Genomic DNA, 22,924 nt, shown 5'->3' with positions numbered 1-22,924 from the left:
CTCCAGGGTCCCAAAAACTAGATTTGGCACCACCTGGCAAGACAGGACCCTCAGCAGAGGATCCCAAGTGCTATTAGCAAGAAAAGGTGAAGTCTTTGATGGCCCTGAGACTTCTTAATAGGAGGCAAGTTCAACTCAAGCCCTTGGAGAACCTTGGAAGCAGGTTGCGGAAAGTAAAGTCCAGCCATTTCACTCCCAGGACCAAAGCAGCAGTCCAACACAGCAAATCAAACAGCAAGGTGGCAGTCCCTCCTGACAGCCATCCAGCTTTTCTTCCTGGCAGAATGTCCTCAACTCAGAAGTGTCCTGAGGATATGGTATAACAGGTCCAATACGTATACTCATTTCAGACTTTAAAGTAGGCAACCATCAAGGGATAGTCTTTGCAGTGCACATGACCCAGACTTTCCCTGCCTAGGCTCCAGACACACTACAGGGGGGTGGAGACTGCTTTGTGTGAGGACAGGCAAATCCCCATTCAGGAGGCAGTGTCAACTTCTCCCACCATTCTAGCTCATGAAGTCCCATCAGCCTGATGATGGGCCACCAGGATATGCAGGGCAAGCTTCAGCTCCCCTTGTGTGACTGTCTAGAGTAAATGAACAAAGAGTTCAACCATCATCATAGCTCAGACGTGTATTCCACAGACAGGCAGAGGCACAGAATGGTTAAAGTAAGAAAATGCCAACTTTCTAAAAGTGGCATTGTCAGACCTGCAATTTAAAAACCAACTCACCAAAAGATGTGTTATTAAATTCTGAGTCTACAGACACCAGCTCCAATTTTCTATCAGCTCCCAATTGGCAGATACACTTGTACGATGTTACAAGGCAGCGCCAATGCTAACTTATGGGAGAGATAGGCCTTGCTGTAGTAAAAAACAGCATTAGCAGTATTTCACTACCAGGACATTAAAAACACATCAGTACATGTCCTACCTTTTAAATACACTGCACCCTGCCCATGAGGGCTACCTTAGGCCTACCTTAGGGGTACCTTACATGTGATAAAAGGGAAGGTTTGGGCCTGGCAAGTGGGTGCACTTGCAAGGTTGACATGGTCGTTTACACACAGGCACTTCAGTGGCAGGCCTGAGACATGTTTGCAGGGCTACTCATGTGGGTGGCACAATCAATGCTGCAGGCCCACTAGTGGCATTTGATTGGCAGACCATGGGCATAGGCAGTGCACTATACTAGGGACTTATAAGTAAATAAAAGATGCCAATCATAGAAAAACCAAATACTAATACATTTTGGACAGTGAGAAGTTGCACTTTAGTAATGGTCAGCAGTGGTAAAGTGCTCAGACTCCTAACAACTAAAAAAACCCGAAATGCAGCACACAGTCAAAAACAGGAGGTCAGAGGCAAAATATGAGAGGCAACCACGCCAAAAGATGTTAGGTCGAATGGGCAGCAAATATCAAGGAGTGGCTCTCTGTCTAGTTTGTAAAAGGCACACTAATAGAAATGGATTTCACTGTTGTGAGGTTATAGTGTGCAAAATACTTTCACATGGCTCCTCTAGGAAGGCTGGAGAGTGACTGGAGTAAAATGATTGGCATGGCTTAGTCCTGGTCCCTTGATATATCGTTGAAAAAAAAATTGTTGTCCAGAGATTTTGATTTCTGATTGGTGTTTTTGGATTGATAGAGAAGTAATTTAGCCTGGGTAGAAATTGCTGATCCAGGCCGAATTTTTCTGTATGACATTGTAAAAAATGGCGGATGTGTTGCAGTGATGATATAATATTTCAGGAACCATGAGATCTATATACTTCATTTTGATGTCAAAACAAAGGTTTTGGGGGTCAAGTAGTCTTATAGAGACAAAGAATAACTCCTCAGAGAAAGTGAACGGCGCAGTGACACAAGTGATATAAGCAGCGTGGAACGGCGTGAAACAGTGAGAGACAGACAATTGAAGGGGGTCAAAAATATATACAATTTAGATAAATGTAAATGCAATTTCAATGATAATCTCAAATGATCCCGTAGAGGCCACGATTAACGCTGTTAACTCGACGGCGTTTCGACCAGTCTTAATTGTGGTCACCATCAGGACGTTGGTTACAAATTTCTTATATAGTGCTGGTAGCGTAAGGTGAAGTAATCACTGTTGAAGTAAGTAACATGCAGAAGCCACTATGGCGGTCGCTGTGCAGTGTACTAGAAGTAAAAATCCAATTTAGCCAACTTGGTCGATGAGGGGAAGGAAGGGGGGCGTGAGACCTGGGCGTTAGTGAAATTCCATGAAAAGGCGGCTGCGAGTCGTAATCAATAACGTCTGGCAGACGTTTCACTCGTCGCCCTGGATTTATTCACAATTGCAGTCCGATTTACCCCACCGACTGCTATGCCGCACATGGCTCCCCGCGCTTCGTTATTGATTACGACTCGAAGCCGCCTTTTCAACGGCATTATCCGTGGCCTCTACGGGGTCATTTGAAATTAACATTGAAATTGCATTTACTTTTACCAACTACCTGCAAATAACAACCTGCGTTTGCTAATTTTATGGTCTCCTTCCTTTTGTTTCCACCCCCCCTCGTAGGACTGATGTACTTTCTTTAATGGTCTTTACAAATGATTACCGGTTGAGACATTGTTGTTTTGATATTTTCTGTGCATGGACACAATGAAAGAGCGTTAACCTTGATCAGAAGATGTGCAAATGTTTTTGATCATGCATATCTGGGGGAGAGGATGTAGCCTAATAGCTAGGGTGGTGGATCTCAAATCTGGTGAACCGGGTTTGAATGTCGGCAATAACGTTCAACATTCAGTGATCATGGGCAAATCACTTAATCCCCCAGTGCCTAACAAAAATGAATGTGTCCTTGTGTAATGCAACTGGTGCTCGTGTAAAGCACCCTGATACCTGATACCTTCAGGTCAAGTTTGCGCTATATATAACTATGAAAAAAATATATATATGTAGAGAAGGATCCGTGTGAATTAGGTTGAGAATATATTGATGGGGTGCTAAAACCTACGAAATTTATAAAGCCTCTGCCCACAGAACTTACACGTACATGCACTTGCAAAACCTGTGCTACAAAAAAGATGTCCAGTTGATATGCTCTTCTAATATGTTCAACATTCTGCAAATGAACCATGAGTGATTGCCAAAACAAATAAATAAAGTGAACTATGAAAATGTGCCTAAAGCATAAGTGACAAACATTTTTTTTTTTACATTTCAGATCATAAACATTGTTTGGTGTATACATAAGAGGATTTAAAACTATTATTATTTGTTTAATTTCTATATATGTCTCTTCTTCCTCAATTAGAGCTCCCATTTTGGAAAACAGGAAGGGTTGCTCTGAGCGGTTATTTTTTGTCTCTATAAGACTACTTGGCTCCCAAAACCTATGTTTTGACACCAAAATGAAGTATATAGGTCTTATGGTTCCTGAAATATTACATCATCACTACAACACATACGTCATTTTAAAAAATGTAATCAAGAAAAATTCGGCCAGGATCACCAATGTCCACCCAACCTAAATTGCTTCTCTAATGATCCAAAAAGACAATTTTTTTATGGAGGTATATGAGGGCCCATGATCCGGCTAGGATGATATTGTGTATGCAAAGGGTGGAATGAGATGTGTTTCTTTATTCAGTGCTATTAAATACATTAGTACAGAAATATATGTCTCTATAAAAACAATATTTTCTAGTGTTATCTTTTATAACAATCAAGAGTTTCTGTATATGTCCTTTAATGTGTAATTGTGCACATTGGTCATTTTTAAATTGTTTGTATTGCTTACTGAAGTTGCTTTAGATTTTGGTGTTGCATCTCCCTGTTCTTGGGCAGTGCTAAATTTGTGTTGTGGGTGAAGTGTAGTGGATAGCGGCACTTATTTTTGGGGACCAAGACTTACTTTTCATCATTAGACTTTGGCCAGCGCAAGTGAGAGAGAAAAAGCAGCAAAGAGAGAAAAGAGAAGGAAAAGAAAGACAGACAATTGACAAAAGAAGAGAGCACAGATGAAAAAGAACGGGCAAGAGTGAGATAATGAAACAGGAAGTTAGAGTGGTGGAGAAAAGGAATGAGGAGAAATCAAAGTTAGTAACCTCTGGCATGTCTATATATCTTGAGGATCATCTGTATCATCAATTGTTAGTACTATATACCCATAAGATACAGCTACAAAAAGTAATTTGGTGACCAAAACAATAGCTTACATTCTGAGAAAAGAATATCAAGTGCAACTTAATATCATTCAGTACCATTCACGTCTGGGTAATTATATAAGCACAAACTAGTGCCCATTTCCTTCCAAAATGGAGGGAAGATGAGCAAGAAGGTGACACAAACTGCTGTCTGTGCCACCAGCAGATGAATCCCTGCAGCATGTTATATGTATTTGTCCTGCCCTGGCCACACAGCGAAGAGGTCTGCTGAGAAAAGAGTTTAACAACCTAAGTATCAGGACCTGCAGTTCTGCATTGATAGAGTCATTGGATCCAAGAATATAATGATGAACATTAGACTGAAACAGTTCCTGAACTTCTTTAAAACCCTTTTCAAAACACATGTACAGACATAGGTAGGGTAGAGAGAATGGTGAAAAAGGCGCCCAGTAAGATTTCCTGTGTGTACCATGCGTCTGTTAGGGTGAGTATTAACTCAACATTACCTTGTCTGTCTCTTGATAATTTGCAATTTCTGCATAAATTTGCACAACTGCACAAATGCACTTTTAGCACTAATTTGCACAAATGTATCAATGCTTTAGCAGGTCACTAGGTACCACAAGCTTTGCGGTCTTTAAGTCCTGAAAGTCAAACAACAGCGTCTTTATTACTCCTCCTTTCCAGTAGCTAAACATTAGTACCCTCTGTGTAAAAATGCACATCTCATAGGCTCCGCTTGCTTTTTGAGCATTATGCACATTTTGCACCTTATGCAAAACTGACCTCTGTATGTGCAGCACATTCTGTATTAATGACTGCTCCTCAAATGGGAATGAACGTGTTCATGATCAATATCTATTTTTAGATTCAGTATTTATTGTTTTATCATGTATTTCCTTCTGTCGAAGTGTATGGTTTAATTGACTAATAAACAAATTGTACTACTACCGTGCTCATAAAAGGACTTCACTTCATGTGCACTCTTTTTGTTTATTTGCTATTACGTAGTATATAATATAGTGCACTGCTGAAATTGTTAGTAGATCCATACCCCTGAGTAAATACACCATGAACTCATTTTGCCCTCAAAAATGCAAAGATGCAACACATTTGGTTTACTTTGAAGGAATTCATAACATAGGTCATGTCACAAAACAAATGAGAAAAGAAAATAGTAAACCAACGAAATAGGAGCATTGCTTATGTTCAAATATATAACAATTTGTTATTTTAATTTACGATGATTTAAAAAAATATCATTATTTAAAGACTTGTGTTTACTAAATATCTGTTAAAAAGAAAGTTTTGACGGCAGGCTGGTCAATACAAAGATAAGGGTTCTGAGGAGATAATTCTGTCTTTTATTGGAGTGGTACAAGTGAGAAGTTGCTATTACATATATATGTGTAATTCCTCAGTATCCTACTTCACTGCTTCTTGAAATGATTATAATTTCCTGTATTGATAAAATGTGGACAAATACCACCACACACAACCAGATATGTTGTCATTTTCAGTGAAGATCCAATAATCCAAAGCAGGGGCAGTTCCTGCCTTAAGGCTCTGTGGCGTTGGCCCACTGATACTTGGCACCATCTGGCCACCCCATTACAAGTGGATATACAATACTCAGCAGTAAGTAAACTTCTAATAACTGAAAGCACCAGATCCAATTAGTGCGAATTGCATGAGCCAGCCTTCAGCCGTGGGCACAACTGCGGCTCTGAAGGGGGTGGGGCATCAGTTAGATACTATCTCACACAAAGTACAGGGCAGGTGACAAAATCAGGATACGAAAAACACATGAACAAGTGATCAGAATATTGGGTTGGGAAGCACTGTTGTTTAAAGAAGAGAACCCTCACTCACCCTAGGGCAGGGGTCTTCAAACTGTGGGGCGCGACCCCCAAGAGGGGCGTGGAGCGATGCAAAGGGGGTCACGCATTCCCAAGCACACTTCTGCCAAGGCACAAGGGATTCAGCTCCCCTCTTCCTCCATCCTGTGTCTCAGCCCGGGCTGCTGCAGTGCAACTGGAGCTGCTGTAGGCTCAGCTGGGCAGTGTCTGGAATCTTATCTCCGGCATGCCCGTCCGAGTTTTTCACAGGTCGTTAAATACCATTTGCATATTTGCATGCCTTTGTGAACTGGTTACAAAGGCTTAGTGTCCGCCCCCCCCCTTCCAGTACCCCCTGGGTCCTCACTCTGCCTATTCCTTACATTTGTATTTTAGATTTACTGCTGTAGTGTGAGAATGCATTTAATAAAAAGGAATATAAAGTAGGGCTGCCAAAAGAAAAATGCGAGCCATGTGTTATTTAAAGAGCCTACAAAAACCTTCTCTTGACACCAAATAGACTTATAAATAAAAAACTATGTATTCATTTGTTATGTGACTTTTCTGTCTTTGTTCTCTTTAATTATCAGTCAAGGATCATTGCAGCAGCCCTAGAACACAATTAAAAGTGCTTTCTTTTTATATTTGCTGTTCAAAGTATGCACAGATACCTGCTTAAAATACTGTTTTAGGTGATTGCTTATTTTTGTACCAACTGGGCCATCAAAATAATCTGTTGGCTACCCTAACCATAGGACTGGAAGTTTGTTGAAGGATCAGCACATTATTTATTTCCTCCACCCTCGATCCCAGATTGATGCCATAATAGCAATAGTTTAACTTCGATCTTAAACCCTACGCTGCCTCCAATAACATGCTGAGTTACTTCAAGTGCCTGGCAATAAACCCTGCATTCAGACAACTCGCTCATCATTCTCGCCCTTCTCTTTCACGCTTACCCTGCACTCACAGCATTCACAATGCACTCACACTGATTACCATGCACTCACACCATTCACCTGCTCACCCTGCACTCACAGTGATCACTTTACACTCACAATGCACTTGCGCTGTTCACCCTATACCTCACCCTGCAGTCACACAAGCACACTACTCACCCTGCACTCATGTGACACTTCACTCACCTGTCCCCCTCACTACTCAATATGCAACTCACTCAAACAAGCCCATTAGTAATCATACATTCATTCGTCCCATTCTGAACTTGCATCCACACTCAAATTCGTACGGCCACCTCACTCACCCTGCAGTCACCCCTCTCACCCTACTCTCACACTGTTGCATCCCTCACCGTGCACTCACATGGGCACTCTTGTCACCCACACAGTGCAGAGGGTTAATGTGTCTGCTACAAAGAATATGTACCATGCCGATCACAGAAATGAGTGTGACTAAAGTATGAGTAGCGCTATAAAAAATGAAATGTTTGTCAGAAAGCTGCTATAGAGAGATGAAGTGCATTGTTGGTGAGTGGTAGTGATGGAATTCATGGAGAAGAAGGAAACGGGGTGGGGCACCAAAAAAGACTGTTGCACAGTGTGTAACCAGTGTTAGGGCCAGCCGTGGCTAGGAGTGTTAGCCCCCACCCCCCGAAGTTCTGGTCTAGTGGCTCCCCTGCTTCTCCCTACTATTATTATTTACATTTGTAGTGCGCTACTGTTACCAAAAGATGTCCTGCGACTAATAACCATCTGCTGCCGGAAGAACAATGAGAAACACACAGAAGGAGAAGGAGAACCAGCCAAATGGGGTGACCTACAGAGCATAGAGTCAGGTTTTTATATCTTCCTAAAGGATAATAGATTCTTGGTGGAGCAAAGCAAAGGAGGGTGCAAGTTCCATAACTGCACGGCCTGCACCAAAACAGCGCGACAGACAACTCATGCCTTTTTGAATTAGGTAACAAAAAGCAGATTGGCACAGGCCAAGAGGAGCATACGGGCCCGACCCGTATGCTTGGTGAGGAGCGATGAGAGAGGACAGCAAGGGAGTGAGAGAGTTAGATTGAAGAGGTCAGGGATGAGGAGAAATGTGAAGTGCCGAAGAGAAGTGAGGACACTCAAAAAGTGAATGTGAGCCAAAGGTGAGTGCTTCTGTTAGAACAAAGGGTAGATGTGAAAGATGAATGAGGGGACTGGAGAGGTGTAAGATACAAATAGACAAAAATTTTAATGGAGAGACGAGGTGAATGAGAAGTGCTGAGGGGCACGGGAGATGACGGGGCCAGAGAGGCCATGAGATAAATGCGAGAGACTGTTAGAGATGAGAGCAGTGAAAAGACAGAATGGCAAGAGGTGATTAAAGGTGAAGGGAGAGGTTGAATGGGGAGAGTTCAGAAGTTGTAAAAAGGGGTGAAAGAAAATGGCCTGCAAAGTGAGAGAGGGATCCGGGTTTGGGAGAGGAGAGAGGGATGGAAGGGAGGGAGTGAGTGAGTGAGAGGAAAGCTGCATGGATAAACTGCCTAACTCTGCACAAAACCGCCAGGGTTTTAAGGGACCCCTGCTTCTCCCGGCCCGGGCCAGGTGAGCTTCTAATGTGGCAGCACGTATTCCTGCGGAGTGGAAGCCCCTTCACAAAGGTTGACTAGAAATCTTTCTGATGTTTATTGCTGTATTTTGGTTATAAACAGGTACTGATGGGGTGGAATTTTTCCTCTGTGTTACTGTGTGCAAAAAATGAATTTCATAATAATGAAGCAATGCTATCCCAAAATACGCTGCATCACATAACATCATTTACATTTTCTTCCCACACAATTTAGTCAAGCCTGTCGCGTAATTTGGTCCTCACCTGCCTCATAATTCCAGTAGCCCTGCCTACAGGTTCACACATTTTTGTCAGTAGGGGGTCCTTACACCTCAAAATGTTGACAAGGGGGTCTCGGCATCCAAAAGTTTGAAGACCTCTGCCCTAGGGTGACATGCTTCATCATAGGGTCACCTCTTCTCACTGGGACCCCATAGGAGAGGAGTAGGGAGTTTTTTTTGTCATCCCTATTTGGAATTCTATAGGGTCAGAGTGCATACAAATGAATACTAGTGATGGTGTGAATTAAAACTAGCTCTTGGTGGGTAAGGCCAACTTTTATTCCTGCACCCCCAATGGATAGGATTAAAACTAAGCTCAGTGAAACAGGAATATAGATATTCTCCTATTTCATATTCCGGTCAACATGTTTCTGCCTTAATTGACCTTCAAGTTCATGGCATTCATCAGAACCAAGATTATGAGTCACTCTGCTTGTAGAAAAAAGTGAGAAAAATATAAAAATACTTTCAATAGTCTGGTAGCTATCCTGTGGTACTGACATCTAGTAGGGTCCACAAGATGCATTTATACCTAAACAACTACTACCACCTTCAACAGTTCCTTCATGGTGGATCAGAGCTGATTCCTCTCGGCCGCTGCATAGAGGAAGGGCTGGTAGGGGCTTCAGTTAAATAGGCAGGCACACATGGGTAGCAGCGAGGACCGAGCACTTGGCATCTAGGCCACAAAGTGTGCCTTTCGAGTTTAACGGCTGTCTTTCGCCGGCCAACCCGACATGCACATTAGAGGATTCTCTCTACTGCACATTAGGGAGTGGGGGTTGTGCAAAGCTGCAGCCCCACAGTCTCTTAAAGTGCTGTGCCCGCTCAATCCAATCTTGATGCTGCTCTCATGTTGTGTGGGAACAGCGAAAGGATTGGCTGAAAGACACGGCTACTTGTGCACAATTTGTGCTCATGGCAACGCAGGGGTGGGAGGTTCTGCCCAAAGAGCATGATCAATCACTGTAATGGCTTAATGTCAAGCCATGCAGTGATTGGCCATTTCTGCCATTGCTGGGCTTCTGCTCGGCCAGCCTATCTTTCCATTCCCTCCTTTCCGCAAGTGAGCAGGACGGCTGGGGGATCATCACCATGAAGATCCGACTCCAGAGTCAAGTGGACAACAGTCCTTGGAAAGGTAAACCGTGAAATGAATACAATTCCAGATTTGTGTCTGGGTAAGCCCATTATGTGCTGTCAAAAGCAACACAGGATCTATTTCCTGGATTAAAGTTTCCATCAGCACACTCTTCAATATTAGATTTTTTACCTGTATTGTGTGAAGAAACAGTAGCCTACTGGGCCAACAAGGATGCATGGCGCGAACACGTTTAATGACTTGTTCACAGAATACCTTGCTTTGTGCTTTTGTTTTCCTTTTGTTGCTTTCTTTCATTGCAGTCATGTGGCCAGTTTTCCAACAACATATTTGCTATTATTTAATCTGTTTTTAGTTGAAGAGAAAGGGTCACACATTAAGACATTCCTCTGTAGAGGTTACTACAATGAGGACAGAAAAAATGATATTATGTGTGTTTATTTGTGCGAGTAGGAAACTTGAGGGAGGTTGGCAAAATGGACTTGATTGTGTTAGGATTGTGTCTCTCTTTCTCTCTCTCTCTCTCTCTCTCTTTCTCTCTCTCTCTCTCTCTCTCTCATTCTGTTACTCTGAATCTCTCGACAATGATGATGGTGATGATAGTAGGTGTTCTGTCCACCCTTTGCAGACGATGGGAATGTGAACAGGGAACTGACCGACGTTGTAAGACAGGAGTGAAGTCAAGCCAAGAGTTGGTAAAGCAGATCACAGCGGGTTAAAGCACTGACTGGAGAGGTGTGTACAACTGCACGAATTTCATCATCATCATTTTAAAATACTGACTGACTGACTTGGTGTCTCATCTTTTTCACAGTAATTGCACTATTTGTGTCACTTACAGGCTATAAAAACAACCGGGTAGGAACGCATGGCGCACAAGCAGCCAGCAGGGTAATATGTACAAAAAGGCCAGGTTGTAGATTAGCATGATCACTGTGGTTCACAGAGGCTGATTCATTAATCTGTCAGTGCCCAAGTACTTGAGGAGGCTCTCCTTACTGTCAGTGGCAGCCAACAGGGCTCGCAGATGGGGGGGGTGGGCGCAGGGTTCGCTAGTGGGGGCAGCGGGGAGGTCACGAGTGGTGTTGCGCGGTGGGCCAAAATAATAATAAATAAAAGCTAAACTTACCTTAACGGGTCCCATGTCTTCTCTGCTCCTCCTCTCCTGCCTATGAGAGGAGCAGGAAGCAGGCAGCCAGGCTCCCTCCCCTAAGCCAATCACAACACTGCAATGGCAGCTTTGTGATTGGTCTGAGCGCCGTGACACAGCGCTCAGCCAGGGGCTGGAGGGGTGGGCATGTTCTCCATGCAGGCTGTGATGCAGCCTGCATGGAGAAGGGGAAAGTGCGCATGATTGGTTTTGTCGGCCCCAGAGGGCCGACCAAAGAGTCATTGTGCACAAATTTCGTTGCGCGCGCTGCATCGCATTTGGCGATGCAGCCGCGCAACAACATTTTTTTATTTATTCTTTTCGTAACTTACCTGAAATCGGCCGTATGCCGCATTTTACAATCCCCCACCCTGCCCCTCCCCAGCCCCACGTCACTGCCCCGCTAACACACCCTATACGGGCCGTGGCTGCCTTGGAACAGTCTACAGACTTCCGTCTCTTTACCACGGGACCAGAAACACAGGCAAAGCCCTGGTAGACGTTTTATTTTTTCTATAGAGTTAATATCAATTGAGCAACATTGTATTGTCCCTGGTTATCCCGCCACGCAGTAACTCAGCCCCAGCCCAGCACTAAGTGTAACCTGAAGCAGACGAGTGTTAGTCAGCACTACTGAACACTGACCCGACCCAGTCCTGCTGCATCCGAGACTACAGAGTTGGAAAGCAATGTGCCTAAAACGAAAGTGTGCAGCATCGGTTGTCAGGATCTGTATTCAAAATGCACCATGTGAAAGGGGCCAGCAAGCAGCAACAGACATAATGTGATCTGAGCAGAAGTTGCTCTGCATTGTTATCTCAAAGTCTGTTATGAAGTTCTGTGGTTATACTGAATAAGCAACTACCTACATCATTTTCATATGGAATCTCCTTATTGATTTCATAACCTTCCTTGTTAACCTTCTTGGGTTCTCAAATTTGCTCGGAAATGTACCATTTGCCAACTCTTTTAAAAAACATTCTAGGGGGAAGAAATCACCCCCCTCTTATGATGGCCGGTTTACTTTGCTTGGTATGCTCCCTTGCCAGAGGTCACTCATCCAGAACCAGTACGCCCTACCGCTTTCAAATGTCACCTGCTGCCACTGAAACCTACAAAAACACAAGGCATAAACCTCCTATAAATAGTTTGAAGAATGGATTATAAATGTTATTTTTTTAAAGAACTACTTGAGGAGTATGTAAAGCTATCAACACAAAATTAACATTCTATGATTTTATGAGGAGACACTGTTTCTGATTAGAATTAATAAAACCATAAAACTAAGGTACGTATAAAAAAAAAACCTTGTATGCAACGCCAGCCCAAATAAATATAAGTTGCAGAATTTCAATTAGTATAAGTTCAAAAAACGGAATTGAGAAATTTTGCATTTTAGGAATTGTTGTCGTTGATTGTATGAAATACTACAAACCGAGGCACTGCATATTATTTGAAAATAATTACAAGTCGTACATTTCAGGAATCCAAACACGTACACTTTGCAGAAATCTTTACTCAGTTACGACGTTTTTAAAACGTGTAACAGATTTTTGAAGACAGCCATATACTCGTCATGTGATTAAAGCCTTTCCAATTTGTGAAAAACAGATTTTCTTAGCATCAAACAATGCAGAACAACCGTATTTTCCCTGTAACATTGAAAGCAGCTCTAAAGGAAAAGCTGTGAATACCCAAGTAAGCCAATCTTTTGTGCTTCTCTAACTTTTATCAAGGGTGCTATGAAGAACATTTATCGTCATGCTGACTGTTGGTGAATGTTGTGTGTCATAAAAAGAAGAGGAAAGTAAATACCCAGATGAAACGACAGATGGTAAGTTTTGTGTCTCTCAAGAGTCTGGTGCAGACAGCTCTCCTGCAGCGGCTGCTGTGCACATCATAAACCTGAGCTCCTCTCACTGCTAGCTGATGTAAAAAGCAGTTTGGATGTTGATTCCGAGCCAATGAAAACCCAGCAGAGGCAAATAACATTCTGTAGTTTTTTTGCTAAATGCCTTCCAATTGTCTTCAGTTTGTGTTTGCAAGTGTTGTGAGGTTGTGGTTCGCACTTCCCGCAGCTTGAGGATCGACAGCCAGTGGTTAAATTACAGGCGAAGAATCTTGTATATCAAACTGTGATTATCAAAAATCCTTACGAAACTTATATATGACATTTTAGCATGTGTGTGGGAGTCCCCGCACACTGGCTCTTTTTTTTCCTGTTGGGAATAGGGAGGGAAGGAGTGTACTAAAGAAAGTTGACACTGAGCCCAGAATGTTGCTGACAAACATGTTCAGCTGAGATACCATAATCTCGCTTACATATATAGAGATAGAGATTCGGTAACCCTAAATTCAATTTCTTTTTAATTGGGAAAATAAATACTAAGGGGCCTATTACGATGTTGGTGGACACTGTAGCAGGATGGAATCCACCCGACTATTAGTCTGCGGTTCCACCCACCGAATTAGGATGCAACCGCCCTATGGGTGGTCCTAACATCCATTTTTCCATTTCAGCTTGTGCGGCGGCTGAAAAAGGGTTGCAGCACAAGCTGCAATATAAAAATTGATGTTTTCAAACATGCATACACATTGTGCCTGGCACCATGCGGTGCCTGCCACACGCTGCATGGATATTTGGGGGGGTAACACAGGTGCCCCCCCAGGCCTCAGAGTGGAGGCCGCACTGGGACAGGGGCCCTGCTAGGAGGCCCCCAAAGTCAGTTTCCGACAGCCTTTTTATGGCAGTCAGACCATCATAGAAAGGCTGTAGGAAACCTGCAATCCTAAATCCCACAACGATGCCTGAGCAGGCACTGCCTCCATTCTGGGGATTACAACCCACCTTCCACCCGACAGGCTCCTTGAGCTCGTCATAAGTGGAGCAGTATTCCCCCACGGGGTTCCCTCTGACTGCCAGTATCGTAATTCGACAGTCAGATGGAAACCCCTGATGTTCAGCGGAAAGCCTCCAATGAGGTGTCGGATGGCTTTCCACCCATCATAATGAGGCCCACAGAGTTTTAAAATTAAACTGATTAGTAGACCCATTTCACAAAATATCAATGTCTATTTATACAAATATAAGTTGCACTAGCTAGGTTTAAAAGTCAGCCTGGTTTTGAATTTGAAAGTCTTACTCTAACCAACAAGTGTCAACAGAAATTCTGATTACAGCCAGCCGAGGAGTCGATTGCCAATTTTCAGCACTATGTGAAGGTAAAATATAAAACCAACTAACCCTACAACTCCCAATTATCCATTATGTTAGGGTGAAATTAAAGATTGGGCTGTGGTTACATTTTTGGAGGAGTTCAAAAAAGGAAAAAAAGCATATGGAATGAAAGTTAAATTGATGGTGGCTGATCTATAGGAGAAACCTCGAGGAGCAGAACTGCTGAGGCCTTTGCAAAGTGTACTCCTTTATGAGAATTTGGCTGTTTTTGATGATGGAAAAGATAATCTGGCCCTGGTTTCCAGAAATGTTTTTATGCCTCTATCATCAATAACATGTATGATCTCTGCTGGCAATTGTTTTGACCAGAGACACCCTATACAACACTCAATATATAGCTTTGGGTAATGTGTGCTTTCTTGAATACTAGCTACTAACTTTACCACTGGCCCAACATAGGGGTTTGAGTTGGTTCCCTTGAGTTCCTCAGCAGTCTTCAAATAAACACAGCTACCAATAAGTAGTTTGGAAGCTTTGAAGTAGCAACACAATACTTGTTGTTACAACCAATCAGAGACAAAGAGAAACATCCAACTTTCTGTTGTGAGGACTCTTGTGCCATTCCATAATGTGCTTGCTTGCTTTTTTTTGGCAACGCGCAATGGTTCAACATATTTTCCATTTAAAGACATGTACTTTAATTGTCTCCATATGCCATTGTTTTGTCATTTATTTTTCAATGAAACAGTAGAAAAGAGGGGGCTATATCAAGCAAAAACTTGCTACAAAAGAAACAAGGATCAAATTATTTGAAAAGCTTAAGAATTTTGGCAGAAAACTGTTGTATTCAAGTAATTCAAGTAAGGCTGACACAATGCTCTCGAGAAAGCATGGAGAAGAGACCCAACGCCGGACAACATGACTACCCTCAAGCTCGCCACCCGAAGGCACCATCAACTGATCCACGCCACCAAGAAAACAGCATTCAAGGACCGGTTGGACAACAACGCACACAACAGCAAGGAACTCTTCAACATCGTCAGAGAGCTCTCCAACCCCAACGCCGGAACCAACGACATCACCCCATCGCAAGACCTCTGCAACTCCCTCGCCTCCTACTTCCACAACAAGATCGCTGACATACACAACAGCTTCAGAACACAACCAACGCTCCCCACGACCAAACCAACGCCCCCCACCACCACCCTCAACGCCTGGACACCGATCAACCTCGAAGACACCATCAGCACGATGAACTCCATCCACTCCGGTTCCCCAACCGACCCCTGCCCTCACCACATCTTCAACAAGGCCGACGCTGTCATCGCACCCCACCTGCGGGACATCATCAACACCTCCCTCAACACCGCCACCTTCCCTGAGAGCTGGAAGCACGCCGAACTCAGCGCTCTACTAAAGAAACCAACGGCGGACCCCACCGAACTCAAGAACTACCGCCCCATCTCGCTCCTCCCGTTTCCAGCCAAAGTCATCGAGAAGACCATCAACAAGCAACTGGCAGCCTTCCTCGAGACGACTGGTTCCCTCGACCCTTCCCAGTCAGGCTTCCGGGCCAACCACAGCACCGAGACCGCCCTCATCGCTGCCACAGACGACATCCGAACCCTGTTGGACAACGGAGAAACAGCGGCCCTCATCCTCCTGGACCTCTCCGCGGCATTCGACACTGTCTGCCACCGCACCCTAGTGCAGCGCCTCAGCAACGTCGGGATCAAGGAGAAGGCACTGGAATGGATCATCTCCTTCCTCACCGGAAGGACACAGAGAGTCCGCCTGCCCCCGTTCAGATCAGAAGCCACGGAAGTCACCTGCGGCGTCCCTCAGGGCTCCTCGCTCAGCCCCACCCTCTTCAATGTCTACATGAGCCCCCTTGCGGCCATCGCACGCCAACACAACCTGAACATCATCTCCTACGCCGATGACACCCAGCTGATCCTCTCCCTGACCAACGACCCCGCCACCGCCAGAGCCAACCTACACGAAGGGATGAAAAACGTGGCCGAGTGGATGACGACCAGCCGCCTGAAACTGAACACAGACAAGACGGAAGTCCTCATCCTGGGCTCCTCACCCTCCGCCTGGGACGACTCCTGGTGGCCCCCTGCCCTGGGCAACGCACCCAAACCGACAGACCACGCACGCAACCTGGGCTTCATCCTGGACTCCTCCCTCTCCATGACCAGACAAGTCAACGCCGTCTCCTCGTCCTGTTTCAACATCCTGCGCATGCTACGTAAGATCTTCCGGTGGATCCCCACCGAGACCAGGAAAACAGTCACCCAGGCCCTCGTCACCAGTCGACTGGACTACGGCAACGCCCTCTACGCCGGTACCACCGCCAAGCTCCAGAAGAGACTCCAGCGGATCCAGAACGCCTCGGCGAGACTCATCCTCGACGTCCCCAGACGAACTCACATCTCCAGACACCTGAGAGACCTGCACTGGCTCCCGATCAACAAAAGAATCACCTTCCGGCTCCTCACCCACGCACACAAAGCCCTACACAACCAAGGCCCGACCTACCTCAACAGCCGCCTCAACTTCTACACTCCCAAACGCCACCTCCGCTCGACCAGTCTCGCCCTCGCAGCCGTCCCCCGCATCCACAGAGCGACAACAGGAGGTAGATCCTTCTCCCACCTGGCCGCCAAGACTTGGAACGTCCTCCCCACCGAACTACGCCTGACCCAAGACCACCTCTCCTTCAGGAAGAAGCTCAAGACCTGGCTGTTCGAGCAGTAGCGGACCCCCCCCCCCCAGCGCCTTGAGACCCTCCGGGTGAGTAGTGCGCTTTATAAATGCCTTTGATTGATTGATTGAATGCTGGAGCTGTAAAGTGATAGTCCAAAAGCATCTCTCTTCAGCTTTTGAAACTTGGTGGGTTAAGTTGGCGAAATAATTTTCAATAGAAACCCAAACAAAACTTTGTTTGAATAGTTAAACCTAAATCAAAGGTGGACAGAGAGGACGCCTCTGGGAAGAACGGCTGGAAGCACTGAAGTCAGACAAAAATCTAAGTAGGTCCTTCCACCTCAGCCCTCCCATGGAGCTATAGGGTAAAAATACAGGAGTTACTCACAGTGGTACTATACCAAGAGGGAAATATTGATACTTTTTCAAATAATCACAACCCCTCCCCCGTTCTAGAGACAGAATCTCCTTCCTTGACACTAGTTGTGAGGAGGTGAGTCCATAGGTAATAACCCCCTTTGGTCCTGAAGAATGCTACGTGCCCTTCGGGGACACATTATCAGAAAAATGTCGACCGCATTTCACACGGTGAAGGGAGAATAACATCCCACATCACCGTTCACTTCGTTTTTAACCACCATACATTTACCACTTGAATAAACATAGTATATGGACTAATGTAATGGTTTTTAAGTCACTTATCACTCACCCACGGCCATCACTTAGATTTAGAAGTGCATCCCTGTCTCCAGGTGTATGCCCGCCCTCTATCAAACCAAGATTTTAGTGGGCGAGGACAGCCGATGATGAAGCATGACACCGGGCGGTGTGTGAGGCCAGTCCATAACGTTTTATGAGATGCCCCCACTGGCGCTGCATCTCGTTAGAACTCTGTAGGTAACTGTAGGAATTTAATCGAGGAGCAGCCCGTTTTTGTGTATTCAGTAATAATTTCAAGTCACAGGGTATTCTTTCAGTATTGGAGGGGATTTTGAACGAGCATAATCTTTGCTTTACTGGTATTCAGCAAAAGAAAAGTGGATATAGTAGCAGTACAGGGACATCTTAGTGTAGTGAGATGTTATGTTATGTTATGTTATGTTATGTTATGTTATGTTATGTTATGTTAAAATATTCTTATATAGCGGCTATCACCACTGGTCTCTAAGCGCTGACACAGAAAGAACATAACCTACTATCACTTAGATCAGTAGTCGTCCACCATTACTTAGGATGAAGATGTAGTCTTTTTAAACAGATAGGTCTTCAGGTTCTTCCTGAAGGACAGCAGTTGCAGGTCTACCTTCAGGCTAGCCGGTAACTCATTCCACAATTGTGGAATAAGTACAGATAGCGCCCTGCCTCCTTTAGATTTTAACTTAAATCTGGGTTGGATAAGATTGGAGGCCATACCTGAGCGCAACGTTCTGCCTGGAATATACTTCCTCAGGAGCTGTTTAATATATTCTGGGGCTTTGCCGAAGATTGCCTTATGAGCTATACAGAGGCACTTAAACTGCACTCTAAGCTTGACGGGCAGCCAGTGCAACTTCCGAAGGAGTGGAGCTGCGTGTGAATTCCTGGGAAGAGAATAGATCAGCCTAGCTGCATCATTCTGTACAACCTGTAGTTTCCTCAGCAGCTTCTGCGGCAAGCCAAGAAGCAAAGCATTGCCATAGTTTAGCCGCGAGATGACAGTGGCGGACACAATCGATTGCAAAGTGGGGGCTGAAAGGATAGGCGTTAATTTGCGCAGTTGCCTCAGCACCCCCGTGCAGGAACCCACCACCGCCGAGACCTGAGGGGCCATAGAAAGGTCGGCGTCAATCTTCAACCCCAGACTTTTGACCACCCTGCTGGGAGGAGGTGTAATACCGAGTTCAGGAGGCCAGAACAAGTTGCACCAGGGATTGACTCGATTTGTGATGACCAACACCTCTGTTTTTTCCGCATTTACTTTCAGAAGGTTATTGGTCATCCAGTTGACAGTGAATCAGAGTACATTCCTTACTGATTCCTGTGCTTCCTTTGAGTCTTCCAGCTGGACCAAAAGCCGGGTGTCATCAGCATAGTTAAAAATGTGACAGTTCTGATGCGTTAGCTCCTCCACCAAAGGTTGAAGGTAGATGTTGAAAAGCAGAGGAGAGAGAGCGGACCCTTGGGGTACACCCCAGGTCACATCATTTGCCTCAGATAGCTGGTCTCCCAGTTGCACCCTCTGGGTTCTACCCGACAGAAAGGATTGAAGCCACTTCAGCGCTTGTCCTGTAATACCTGGCTTTGCGATACGGTCAAATAAGATGGTATGACTGACCGTATCGAATGCTGCTGACAAGTCCAATAGAATCAGGGCACAAGGCTGTTTATTATCCGCCCTGATTCTCAACTCATCAGTGATAGCAGCCATTACTAGCTCTGTGCTATGCTGGGGCCGGAAGCCCGCCTGCCTGGTATGGAGTAAACCATGCTCCTCCAGGTAGCTAGCCAGTGTGTTCAAGACATGCTTCTCCAGGAGTTTGCCCAGGAAAGGCAGTTGCGAGATAGGCCTATAGTTCTTTAAGGCCTTGGTATCTGCACCTGCTTTCTTTAAGAGTGGAGAGACCCTGGCTTCCTTCAGCTGAGCTGGGAGATAACCCCCCTCTAATGATTTATTCAGAAGGTTCATCAGCTGAGTCTGAATGCCCGGCAGGGCCATTTTGAAGATTCGCGGAGGGCAGGGATCCGTACTGGACCCTGACTTGATTTGGGCGACAAGCACGGCCAGGCTCTCTTCATTAATACACGGGAAATGTTCCAGTGTCCCTGTCAGCTCCCGACTAGCAGGGCGAGGTGGCAACGGGGGAACAACTGGGAGCTCCGTGATATCCCTGATAATGTCCTGAACTTTTTGGAGGAAGAATCTTTGAAAGGTATCGCAATCAGGTTGGTCACTGGCAGGAAGTGACCCATCCAGCTGCGTAAGTTCCCTTAAAATTACAAAGGTCTCCCTTTGTTTGTTAGTAGCCCCTCTAATTCTATTCTCATAGTAAGCTGACTTCCTGGCCAGGATCTCCGCCTTGTATTCAGACAGAGACTTTTTGTAAGTGTCTAACTCCGTTGTACCATAGTTGAGTCTCCACCTTCTTTCCGCCTTACGAAGGGCTTGTTTTTTTTGTCTAAGTGAGGCATCGAACCACAGTGCTCCCTTTCCTTTTGCTCTGGTCTTCTCCAGCCGCACGGGGCCAGTTTGTCCAGAGTGACACGGATCCAGGAGATAAAGGCTGTAGTGTCAGAGTTTAGATTCGACTCCCTCCCTTCAGGGGGTGAAGTGGAAAGCAACATGGAGAGTAGGGACTCGGCTTCAATCTTCTTCCAGGACCGAACCTTTCGCCACAGTTGACTGGACGCTGTGGGTAAGGGATCTCCAGGAACCCAACACTTGATCAGGAAATGATCTGACCAAATACAGGGGCTGACTTCAGTAATTTCTGTCTGGGGTATGGAGGACCAAATTAAATCAAGTGTGTGGCCCTTCTCATGCGTTGGTCCCACTACTAGTTGCTGTAGGTTGAGAGGGGAGAGATTATTTCCGAACTCAACCTCTGTGGGGTCTCGAGGTACCTTATCCCAGTGGTAGTTGAAATCCCCTACCACCATAAGGGATTTGTATCTAGAGGTCAGATCCACCACGATCTCCAGAAAGGTGTCATTAAAATCTGGCGAGCTCTGTGGTGGACGGTAGACAACCAGCAGCATAATACAAGAGGATCTAAGTGAGATTTTTATCCCTAAAAGCTCCGCACAGTCACAGTATTCTGCCAAAACTTGTGTCACTTTGAGGCATTTGTTAAATAGAAAGGCCACCCCCCCCCCTCTACAGTCATTGGGGCGATTGTACCAAAGCGCACCAAAATCAGGCGGCCAAGTCTCTGTGAGGGCAAGGATATCAATATCGCCAGCAGCAAGGAGTGTAAAAACGTCTAAATGATGTTTTTGCAATGAGCGCGTATTCAACGTCGCAATTCTCAGCCCACGGGACCTAGAGCGGTCTGGCAGCCCCGTGCGATGTGGAGAATCTCCCTCACCCTGCAACAAAGCTTCTTCCCGCAGCTTAACTAATGTTATCGAGTCTAGCCCCGTGATACCTGCCCGGAGAGCCCGAAGGATATCCATGGTGTACCTGTGGGGCAGACAAGGGGTACTGGCCCCTGGGCCCGTCCTGGCGCGGACGGGCGCAGACGGGCTTTCCTCTGGTGCTCCTCCGGCGCGACGCTGCGCGCGTGCGCTGCGCGCGACCATTATAGTCCCTTAAATAGCGTGTGGCAGGGAGTGCTCGTCAAGACTAGAGCGCTAGCCCCGGAAGCGTCCTGTGGGCGTCTCAGACCCACACTCAAAATGGCGGTCGGGAGTGAGGCAGCGCGAGAATCACCCAAATGGTGAGTTGTGCAAAACAATTTAGTGTGCAAGCAATGCGGGCATTGGGGGAAACAGGAAAGTGGTATTATACTGTAAAAATACAACAGGTTCACTTTTAAAAGAGCTAAGAGCTCAAGCGGTATTACAACAAGCGGCAGTACATCTAAAATGACAGCGTTAGCGTGGCAGTCCAGTCTGATATCCACACGCAAACCAACTGGTCCCCTAAATAGAGTTTGCCAAGGAGCGCGTGTCAAGACTAGAGCGCTAGCCCCGGAAGCGTCCTGTGGGCGTCTCAGACCCACACCCAAAATGGCGGTCGGGAGTGAGGCAGCGCGAGAATCACCCAAATGGTGAGTTGTGCAAAACAGTTTAGTGTGCAAGCAATGCGGGCATTGGGGGAAACAGGAAAGTGGTATTATACAGTAAAAATACAACAGGTTCACTTTTAAAAGAGCTAAGAGCTCAAGCGGTATTACAACAAGCGGCAGTACATCTAAAATGACAGCGTTAGCGTGGCAGTCCAGTCTGATATGATCTTTATTTATATTGAGGAGAAACCCGAACCAAAAATAAATTGAAATAATGATGCAAATGGACGAGGATAAATATTAAATAATATACGAGGAGATCTATGATCCATGTGGCAATCACCAGAAGGCACGTTGGCGTTAGGAGACAAATGTACACAAGGCCATTAGTCATGCTCAGTAACATAGAAAGCCTATTTCTTTTTCTGATATCCTTAGCTTGTATCTCAGCAAAACTCTCCATGGAAAGTGTTTTGTTGATTGTGTCAAATGACAGTGATGATTACAATTTGTTCAGGGTACTGACACGGCTGCCACCATCCTACATCTCTAATGTTTCCCAGCTGGATTTTATGACGCTCTGTGCTAAATCTAGGTCTGTAGCCCAAATAATAAGAATCTACCATATTACTGGACTCCATTTTAAATATATATATAGTCAATCTATAGCTTGACTGGGAAAGGAAGTTATGAAACATTGGCACACAATAGCAGAGTGGGGTATAGTTCAAGAGGGTAGCCAACACATACTAATTCAATCATCAAATTGTGATTACTGATGTGAATGATCTATAGAATAGATTTAAATGAGCAGTTTTACAACAGATATAAGGGGCATATGTATCAACATCACCATTTGCGATTCTCAAATAGCGATTTTTAAAGAATCGCTATTTGAGAATTGCAAAACGGGATGTATTTAAAAAATTGCAAACTTTTTGCGATTTCTTAAAATTCCTTAATTGCGATTAGCAAATTGCGAAATCGCAATTAAGGAATACCTGCCCATTCATTTCTATGGGCCAGGAGACCCATAGGAATGAATGGGAAGTAATTCTCAAATAGCGAATCGCAATTTGCCAATCGCTATTTGAGAATAATGTCAAAGGTGCAAGGGTGTCATGATGACACCCTGATGCACCCCTGAAATTAGCATGTGTGTGCATATGGCGCACATACATGCCCTAAGGGCATGTATGAGCGCCATGTGGCACTTTGTAAAATTAAAAAAAGTGCTTTTTGAAAGGAAATCGCAAATTAC

The 22,924-nt window shown here is 45.1% G+C and overlaps 1 protein-coding gene across 2 annotated transcripts in view; it reads right to left on the bottom strand.

The window, feature by feature from the left end:
• ASIP (agouti signaling protein) overlaps positions 1 to 6,162 on the bottom strand; it is a 1,080,532-nt gene extending 1,074,370 nt beyond the window's left edge. For both annotated transcript variants that reach the window (XM_085619088.1, XM_085619089.1), the window contains exon 1: positions 6,022 to 6,162. The gene's annotated coding sequence lies outside the window, so the exon portion shown is untranslated. The remainder of the gene's footprint in view (positions 1 to 6,021) is intronic.
• Between the last annotated feature and the right edge of the window lie 16,762 nt (positions 6,163 to 22,924).

This window comes from Triturus cristatus, chromosome 7 (assembly GCF_964204655.1).
Source record: "Triturus cristatus chromosome 7, aTriCri1.1, whole genome shotgun sequence".
Taxonomy (NCBI): Eukaryota; Metazoa; Chordata; class Amphibia; order Caudata; family Salamandridae; genus Triturus; species Triturus cristatus.
Note: the sequence above shows the minus strand (reverse complement) of the source record. Positions and strands in the feature narration are given on the sequence as shown.